The sequence below is a fragment of the Capsicum annuum genome, chromosome 8 (genome assembly GCF_002878395.1).
Source record: "Capsicum annuum cultivar UCD-10X-F1 chromosome 8, UCD10Xv1.1, whole genome shotgun sequence".
NCBI classification, from domain to species: domain Eukaryota; kingdom Viridiplantae; phylum Streptophyta; class Magnoliopsida; order Solanales; family Solanaceae; genus Capsicum; species Capsicum annuum.
Window position 1 is genome coordinate 152369839 of NC_061118.1, and position 10353 is coordinate 152380191.

Below are 10353 nucleotides of genomic sequence, written 5' to 3' on the forward strand. Positions count from 1 at the left end.
AATGAAAGTTGTATATGCTGTGGATATAAATTATATGAAAGCATGGCATACGAAGGAGCGTGTCATTGCTTTGCTAAGGAGCGGACCTGCGGATGGTTATAGACAGATGCCGAGATATATTTATATGTTAAAAAATGTATATCCTAATTCGCACGTTGCAATGCACAAATCATGGGATAATCGGTTCATGTATTTGTTTAAGCATTGCATCCCATGATAAGGGATTTTGACTATTGCAGGCCTGTTGTTGTTATTGATGGTGCACATTTAAGTGGACCATATCAAGGCACTTTTTTCTCAGCAAGTACTCTTGATCGTGCAGGTATGTGAAAAATCATAAATCCCTGATTTTTTTTAAACATTCATTGTATTTCATATTTAAAAAAAATTTTAAGTTATTGAAAAAAATTCATTAATTCTTTTTTTGTATTTAAAAAAATAGTAAAAATTATATTTATTATCACGTACGTAGTTATGTATATTCTAATAACATATGTTAACTATGTATATGTTAACATATACATCTATGTATATGTTAACACATAAAAATTTTGTCCAGTAGACTTTAAGAAAATCTTGTTGTTCTTCTACTAATACAATTTTTACTTAATTTGGGATGCATATTACCACTTGCGTATGGGGTTGTGGATACTGAGAATGATAATTCATGGACATGGTTTTTCAATCAGTTCAAAGTTGCATTCGGTGAACGTGAAAACATGTGTGTTGTTTCTGATAGGAACGAAAGTATTATAAAAGCTGTCAGTGTCGTATATCCAAATGTCCCACATCTTGCGTGTATATGGTATCTTTGAAAAAATATTTGTAGTTACTTTCGTAAGAGCAAAGAAAGTATTAGTGATTTATTTTATTCAATGGCTAAAGCTTATAGGAAAGATGATTTTGAATATTTGATGGCAAAGATTGAAAAAGCTGATCCAGAGTGAAAAAATATTTACAAGAATTTGGATATGAAAAGTGGAGTAGATGTCATCCACCGGTAAATAGAGGTCGGATGATGACCTCAAATATTGCTAAGTGTATTAATGGTTGTTTGGTAGAGGCCCGGGGATTGCCAATATATGGATTCTTAGAAGAAGTTCGAATATTATTTGGTTCTTGGAACTATAAGAACAGTGAAATAGTTTCTTATACAAGTACCACTTTGGGTCATCGATTTGAAAAAATTCTTACTCTCAATGGTGTGAAAGCTTTGAGAAAGACGGTATGTATAAGCTTTAACTTTTTGAAATGTGCATTTATAAGTAGTATTTGTTCGACTGAAAATAAGTGTATTTAAATTTATATTTCCAGTAAAAAATATTTGGTTGGAATTTTGTTATCTATTGTTTAGGTGAAGGCTTCTTCAACATATATATATTCGGTTTATGAATCTGGGAGAAGATACATTGTTGATTTAGAAAATGGCTCATGCAACTGTGTGAGGTTTCAAATAGATCAAATTTCTTGTGCTCACGCTATAGCTGTATTGAAGTCTAAACATGTAAAAAATTTTGGAGATTACTGTTCAGAATACTACAAGCCAAACAAATTGGTCAAGACATATGAGGTTTCAATCGTTACAATGTCAAACAAGAAAGACTGGGATGTTTCCAACAGTGTAGATGAAGAAGAAGTGTTGCCACCGTTATACAAAAGACTTTCAGGTAGACAGAAGAAGGAGAGGAAGAAGAAATCAAGTGAAACACTTTCTTCAAGCACAAACCGTTGTGGATGATGCGGCCATGAAGGGCACAATAGGCGTTCATGTAGTTTTTTTTCAAAGGAGAACTAGTTTATTATTTTGCTATACTCTTGAAGAGTATAACTGATTTATTTTCGTATTTTTTTTCTTTTAAATAAATTATTGTTTATTTCGATTTTAATTTTAGTGTTAATTTATTTTTCTTATTTGTGATTTTTATGTATACGCTGGTGTATTTTCATAAGTGCTTTGAAATATTCTAGAGTAACACAGTTGTGTATATTATCAAACAATGGTAACATGTATAACATAAAACGTACATAGCTCCAATGTAAAAATTGTAATGTGTATGTTTAATTTTTTAAAAAACTAAATTTTGAAAATCAACTGTTATGTGTTTTCTGTATAATGTTGAATTAACCTATTGTTTTGCTATACTTACAAAGAGAAATGAAATAACGTTGAAAACCAGCAGATGGTACAGTTATGTATATTATATAATATACATAAATTATGTTTATAGCCTTTAACTCAAATCTATGTTTTATGTATATTATATATTACTTAATGTAGACAATTTAATATACATAGCTCTGTTATATAACGTCTGAGTTGTAAATGTAAACATATAGTTGTAAACAAAAAATTTAAAAAACAAATATTATGAGTTTTACATATAGCGTTGAATTAACTTACTTCTTTAATATATTTTTTTTCAATTAAATGTATATTTATGTATAATTTTCAGCATTTATTAGTTAGTTATATAATGTAATATGTATATTATAATATATACACAGATTAAAATTAGGAGGTTTTGTGTATATTAAAACATATACACACATTACAATTATGTATATTTTACAATATACAGTATTAACTTTTATTGTTTACAATGTATATGAAAACATATACACACATAACAGCCACAAATATATGTAAATGTTGTCATATGCAACATTCATCAAAAACTGCATTCGTCATTGCTAAAAAATACATATGTTAAACAAAAACTTCATCATATTCATTAAAAAAACCATTGTATTCTGCCTTACAAAACAACTAAAATAATTAAAACTTTAAAAATTCCTAACAAATTTCAGCAGAATACATTAAAAATCTTAACAATATTCTTCAGTAAGACTACTCAATGCAAACTATTGCATTATCATCTGAAATTTGTATAATTCTTGACTTTGATCTTGGAGGGTCATCATTTTTCCTAACATAACCTTTCTTTGTTTTTTGAATACCATATTTTCAAAGTAGTGTGGCATAACGCATTCTATGGTATTCTTCTTCAAAACCATCGGAAGGCACATTCATTTCTTCACTTAGGTATTCTGCATAACCAGCAACAAAGACTCCACAATCCCTGTCATACATACAAAAAATAATAGAAGTTATTATTTAATACTTACTAGCAATGAAAAATACAAATACATTAATACATGTACAGTAATATTGCAAATAAAAAGAATATATCAGTATACTTACAAACTGTAGCATTCTTGTTGCATAATATGTTGAACATACTCAACGTCAAAGGGATGTTCATTCAGAATTTATGTCGTCTGAGTAATCTTATCCCTATATGTTTCAAGATTAGGTCAATCTGTATGAGATGTTTCATCATAAAATTTATTGTCAGAGAGGTAAGTTGGTAGCATCTTAGCCAACTTTTGAATCTCAGTAATTGATTTCGTATTCCTTCGTCTGGACAACAAATCGTAGACGCGTATGCGTCTATCTTTCATGGCAATAACAGCTAACATCCAGTGAAAATTCTTATTGCAGTTGATAGGAACATACACCTCATCAACTTGGTGCCATGGTAAATCAGATGGCATGCAATATTCATTGATTATATGTGTTATTGCCTCTTCAATTAGAGCAACGCGAACAGATTCACCATAATCTTATTATGTAGTCAGGACTGTATCTGTATCGTCTTCATAGTATCTGGAGTATGTCTTGTCAATGTAGTTCTTGAAAAAATAGTTGGTCGTTGTGAATCTGTAATTTTGATCGCTCCTTAATTTTGATTTCTTTTGCAAATGATAGAAAATGACATCAATATGCTACAAACGACGAGAAAAAATGAAACGAATTATGTCTTATATAATAAAAATCACATACTTTTAATAATAGTGTTTGTAAACATACATCTAGATAATAAATGCATATACATAAAATATGATGAAACCTGAGTATGCAAGAAAGTTCATAACTACATACATTCAGTGATGTATATTATTTAATATACATACTAATTATCAATTATTAAAATACATAGCCATTAGCAATCTAATACATATATTAAGGTAGACATATACATATGTTGTTGTGTTATAATTGAGTTAACATATAGGATATAATATACATAGATGATGTCCATCCATTTTAGTAGTGACAATTTGTTAACATATACACAAAAAACATTTGTGTGATCTAAGGATACTAGAACAAACATGACACAAAAATCAACAGTGATGCATATTATAACGTATATGTAGGTGTTATCAAATGCCTAAACTGGTCATATATAAAATGAACACATATACAGTGTAAAAACATGATGTACATAAATTAGAAATTGAAGTATTAGTTTAAGAGAAACATAGTTTATTTAAAACTATTGAACACGTAGAAAATCTCCGAAGTAGGTTAACACATATATACTATGCATGTATGTATACAACATAACGGAACAAGTAAAAATGAATGATTATCAAATTAAAAAGTTTAAATACCTCATCGTTCCAACACGTGTTTTTTTGAGACATCAAGTAAAATCAATTTTTTGTCCGTGCATGAGCAACCACAAAATCAATTTCATGAACTCCTAGCGAAAATGATTTTGCTTTGTAGTGATCATCATCATATTTTCTATAAAAAAAAAAAATTGTTATTATAAAAAAAAATGTAGTACATTCATTGACTAAAATAATGAATTTTAATATCGATAAAAACTTACTTTTTAGCATGAAACTTCAATAATTCTTCCTCCACCCACTGTTTGAATTCTTCAATTACACTGCTTGGCATAGTGTCAAATATTAGGAAACCATCAAAAGCGAATTGTTGTTTCTGTTCTTCGATCTAATCCTCAATTGCTTTAGAGCCAGAAGCATATTCTGTTGTGTATGGAGACTTGAAAACTTTGGATATCGTCCTGATTCTCTTAGCAACCTTAGCACGGGTTTTCAAAGCTTGATGAGCCGCGACAACAGCATCAGGAAAATCAAGAAGAACCTTACTATCAGAGATGTCGTGTTGGTTCACAACTGGTCCTGCCGGTGGAACTACTTCTATAGGAACGTCATCAACTGGTGCTGCAATAACTTTCAATATCGCATCTAACTCGACTTGAGCCAATTCAGAAAGTGTACTCGAATAATCAACCTAAGATTAAATTTGAAGTATGTATTGTTAGATTTGGTTTAACGCGCACGTAGAAATAGTGTCATGTGTGAAAATTAAGACATGCAGGGCGAAAAAAAATTGGTAAAGTTACCTGCATATTAGATGTTCCAACATTATCATTATCAGGTTTTTGGTTTTCCACAGCTGCGACTAGACATTCCAATGTGGCAGGCTCAATATCAGCACTAACTCCTTCAACATCCTTGAAAACATAACACAAAACATATACAAAAGTAGATCATTATTTCGATTTAACTGTAAGCAAAAAAATAGTACATTTCTTACATATTTGACCTATGGCTAAAAAAGAATGACTTTATTTATTTACCATGTGATCATTATGGACATGCACAGTAGTATATGTTCCAACATTGATGTTGTCATAATTGTGATTTACCACGGATTCTACAAGAGCATCTAGGCTGGCAGTAGCATTATCCTCACTGCATCCTTCAACATCCTACCAATCATAATGTAAAACATATACATAACTAAGTCAGTTCAATATTTTAATTGTAAACGTTAAATTCTAAGATCTTTAACCTGTGATTATTGTTATATGAAACTACGGTTTCAATCAAAATAGTGACCATCCATTGGATCATCAACAGAGTATACGTCTGTTGATTTATCTGTCTCGTCGAAAATCTATGAATAAAAAATAATTATTGCTTTTTATGTTAATTGCTTTCATAATTTGTGTTGTGCTTCATATTTGTATATTATAATAATATACATATAATACAATACGTATACATTGTAACGCAAATATAACTGTCGTTAAAAAACATTCAATTTGTACCAAATTCTAAGCTGGATAAAAATCATAAAATTAAAGAAGTAACAAAAAATTAATATATGTAACGAAGTATGTATAACTATCACTTGTGAGTAAATACCTTTTTTTCCTTTTCTTTCAAGGTTTTGAAGATTTCAATATCTTCAACATCTTCTTTATATGGTACATTTCCTATTTTTTCTTCTCCCTCTTGCTGATGGTGTTGAAATAGTATAGTATATTCTTTAGAAAAAATTTGATAACATCAACCTGATCTAATAATAATGTATTTTTGAAAAAGTACCCATTTTTGTATGCCTTCAATATTCTGCATGATATCCATCTTGTCTACTTGAGCTTGTGTTGATTTTTTTCCGACGGTTGAACCATCCAAAACATGAACCTTTATAGTTTGTTGTAGTAGATATATCAGATACTATGCCATTGCAATGTAATATACATAGCTATAAAATACACATAGTATAACTTGTGATTATATTGTGGACTTAACATAAAGCAGTTATGTATATTAGTTAAAATACATATCATTATTGTCAGCTATTATGCCAATGCAACTATCAATTCCATGAGAAATAGTTAATATACATAGCATGTTGTTGGTATATTATATACCACAATGTAACAATTTATGTATATTATATTACAAACATAAAATATATGTAATATACATAGCTATAAACTACACATCATACTTATGAGTATAACTTATGATTATATTGTGTATTTAACTTAAAACATTTGCGTATATTAGTTAATATACATAACATAATTGACAGCTACTATGCCATTGCAACTATCAATTCCATGAGAAATAGTTAATATACATGGCATATTGTTTGTATATTTTATAACACAAAGTAAGCATTTTATGTATGGTATAAAACATTGTACAAATAATAGTTAAATAATACGTAATACAATTCTAATTCAGAATAAGTATAAATGCACAAAATTGAAGCAAAAAGAAATACAAAATCATGAATTATATAACTTAAATAATTTTTGGTGTACCTTTTTATTTTTTCGGCTGTTGTGTTTCAACATTTGAATGAGTTCGGCATGTTGTTTATCCATTTTTTTGTTTGAGTCTTGATGTTGTTTGACTATTAGATCATGAAGAAAGTTGATTTTTGTGTCAACTTGCATGTCAAAATGAACTTACATAAGACTACATGTTGATGAAAGTTGAATTTTGTGTATACCAGCATGTCAAAAGCTGAAGAAAGTTGACTATAAGATATGAATGAACTTACATAAGATTGTAAAAATAACTTTATATCATTCCACTTTTCATCAAAATTGTCCTGACAAACTGACTTGAGTGACGATGATGGAGTTGTCTTTTCGGCATGAACACGCTACGAATCTGAAGAAGCTGTTTTTTGGGTTGGCACAGTTCTTGTTGAAACAAAAGATGATATTTTCTGACAAACTTGCTCCTCAGCAGTTGTGGAATCAAAACGGACTATTTTTCGCTTCTTAGTCAGATGAGATGTTGAAGCATCAGTAATCAAACCTGCCTTCTTGAGAATTTCTGTAGGAGGGACCTTACCAAATTCCTCAAAACCTTATATATCGAGGTCCACTTGTGACTATACGTCGACAGCAGGTCTTTTATCGGAACAATCTGCAGCAATTTCTGGAGGAAATTCACTTTCAGCTTCTTTTAATTGAAATCCCTCAATCATTTGGAAATCAAGAGTTTGTACTTCTTCATGAGTTGGTCGTATATTATTGTATACAAACTTTTAAACAATAAAAAAATAGCAACATTAACAGTCTGTTAAAGTAAGCACGTTGAAAATTAAAACTAAGATCGAAATAATATACATCATACTTACCTTGCTGAACATACCAACCATAAATTTCTCGTACTTAACTTTGATTCCAACCACCTGCCAGTTGAAAATTTGGGGAATTACATTTCCTACCCGCTTGGCTATCGTACTGTCTACCTCAAAACAGCATTCATACATCCAAACATTCAGCACGTGAGACATTCCCCCCATCGAGTATAACTGTTTCGCAACAAAAAAATCTTATCTCCACAATGCAATAAGCTTTTCAAATGAACTCCTCCCCCATGAAAATTATTCGTAACTATCATTCTCAACCATCACAAAATTCGATTCGCTAATTGTAGAATCACGTACTTGTGAATACAGAAAGGTGTGAATGAAGTAAATTACTGACATTTCAGAGCATCAGAATTGTTTTTAAAGTTGCCCAACTTGAAACGCTCTATAAAGAGACTCCTTTTGACAGAACTCTTAGATCCTTAAAAATACGTCGTCATTAATGCGGACTTTGATGTAACAGAAAAGAGGTGCTCCTCGGTGTTTCCTGAATATTTAAGATCGGATATAATGGCATACTCAATAATAGTAAACTTGAGTGTGATTTCCTGCACGTAAACGTGTATTTCATCTGAATTGTCTTGTTCTATCTCGAGCATGAGTAAGCATTTGGATAATTGACCCTGATAATTACAATTCGGGATATCTAGGAATGAACCAAAAATTATTTGTCGGAACAGAGTTACAACTTGTTCACCAAGATAATTTTTTATTTCTTCTCTAAATTTTCGATTGCAATAACTATCGAAATGCAACAAATGCGCAGGGACCTTTCTTATCCTGTATTTCATACCCTATTGAGAAAGAAACAACACATGATATGTGAGTATGTGTTTTTTAATGAAAACAACACTAAACTTATGTATATTACTAACATATACATAAAATTGACTTGTGAGAAGTATTGGTTCTAAAACACAAAAAATGTCATCAGTGATGTATATGTCAACATATACATAGTTGATATCCATTATGTATATGCAGTTCACATCACAGTAGTAGTCTACCAACATATTGAAGTTTATGTATATATTATTCATAAACACATGGCATGTTCCGTGCATCAAACTAAAATAACAAAACACAAACTATATAAAACACTAAAATAACAAAACATATATATGTCAATATGAGCATGCGTTGTAAAATTAAATGCTAAGTATATTACTATCATATACATAAAATTAAATTGAGAGAATTATTGGTTCAAAAACACAACAAACAAAATATCAGAAGTGATGTATATGTCAACATATACATACCTAATATCCATTACCTTAAATACCTCTTCAAAAAATATACACATATACACAGAAAATATGATGTGTATGAAGTACATAATGCAGTATTAACAACACATTGAAGTTTATGTATATGTTATTCATATACACATTTCATGTTCAGTGCATCAAACTAACATGACATAATGTAATGGAAAAACTAACTTATGTATATGTGCTGAGTAATGTATGTATAACACATACATACGAATTTACATAAACCCAATATTTATTTATGTATATTAAATTATATAGATCACTGTATTTCAAATAAAAAGCTCACCACAAATTTATATACCCAACATATACAAAAACGAAAAAATTATATATACCTTAGGAAGACGTGGACGTCCAGAATCAGCTTTTTTGGATAGTCTTGATGATTTTTCAACTGCTTTTTTCGACTTCTCAGAAGCAGCTTTTCTAATCTCTTTCATCTTATTGGAGTCGTTACGAAATTTAGATCTTTTTTCAACAAAGTTAGGTTCCTCATAGTCAAAAACACCGAAAACAAATCCAACTACCGAATTTGTATCTAACTGAGTTAATCCTAAGCTAAAAGAAGGAGAATCCTCCATTAACAAAGTACAAATATATTTATTTCTACTTCAAATGGAAGATTTTGGAACAAAAAAGGAACAATAATGCAATAACAATCAAATTTTGTTAAATTAAAACCCCCAAAAAATACTTAATAAGAACATGCAACAATTTGTTCTTTCGAAAAACCCAAAACTGAATTAAGGAGAATGCTCCATTAACAAAGTACTAAGTTGTTAATATCGTACTTCAAATGGACGATTTCGAAAATTTTGTTAAAGAAGAAACCCCAAAAAATACTTAATAAGAACATGAACAATTACTTCATTCAAAAATCCCCAAAAATCGGTTCAGTAAATGATGAAAAAAAAAAAATTAACCTCAACACTTAAAAATCAGAATAATTAATGGAGATTAAGATAAAATTTAATGCTGTAAGTTGGAGTCAAGTACAGTTATATTCAAAATGGTAACCGATGCTTGATTTTAGGAGAGTTTTAAGGGTGAAAAATGGTGAAAGAAATCATCTTACTTATGTATATTTGCTTTTAGAGTGAGAAACACCAAAATTGGAATTTTTGTAATAAGTTTGAGGAGTTGAAATTTTTTGTAATTAATGAAAGATAAGTTGTGTTAGTTTGTAATTTTTAGTAATTAATTTGATAAAATCATGAAATATTTTACAGTTTAGTAGTGACCTAGTTAAATAAATATAGATGTCTGACCCTTAATACAATATGATTTCAT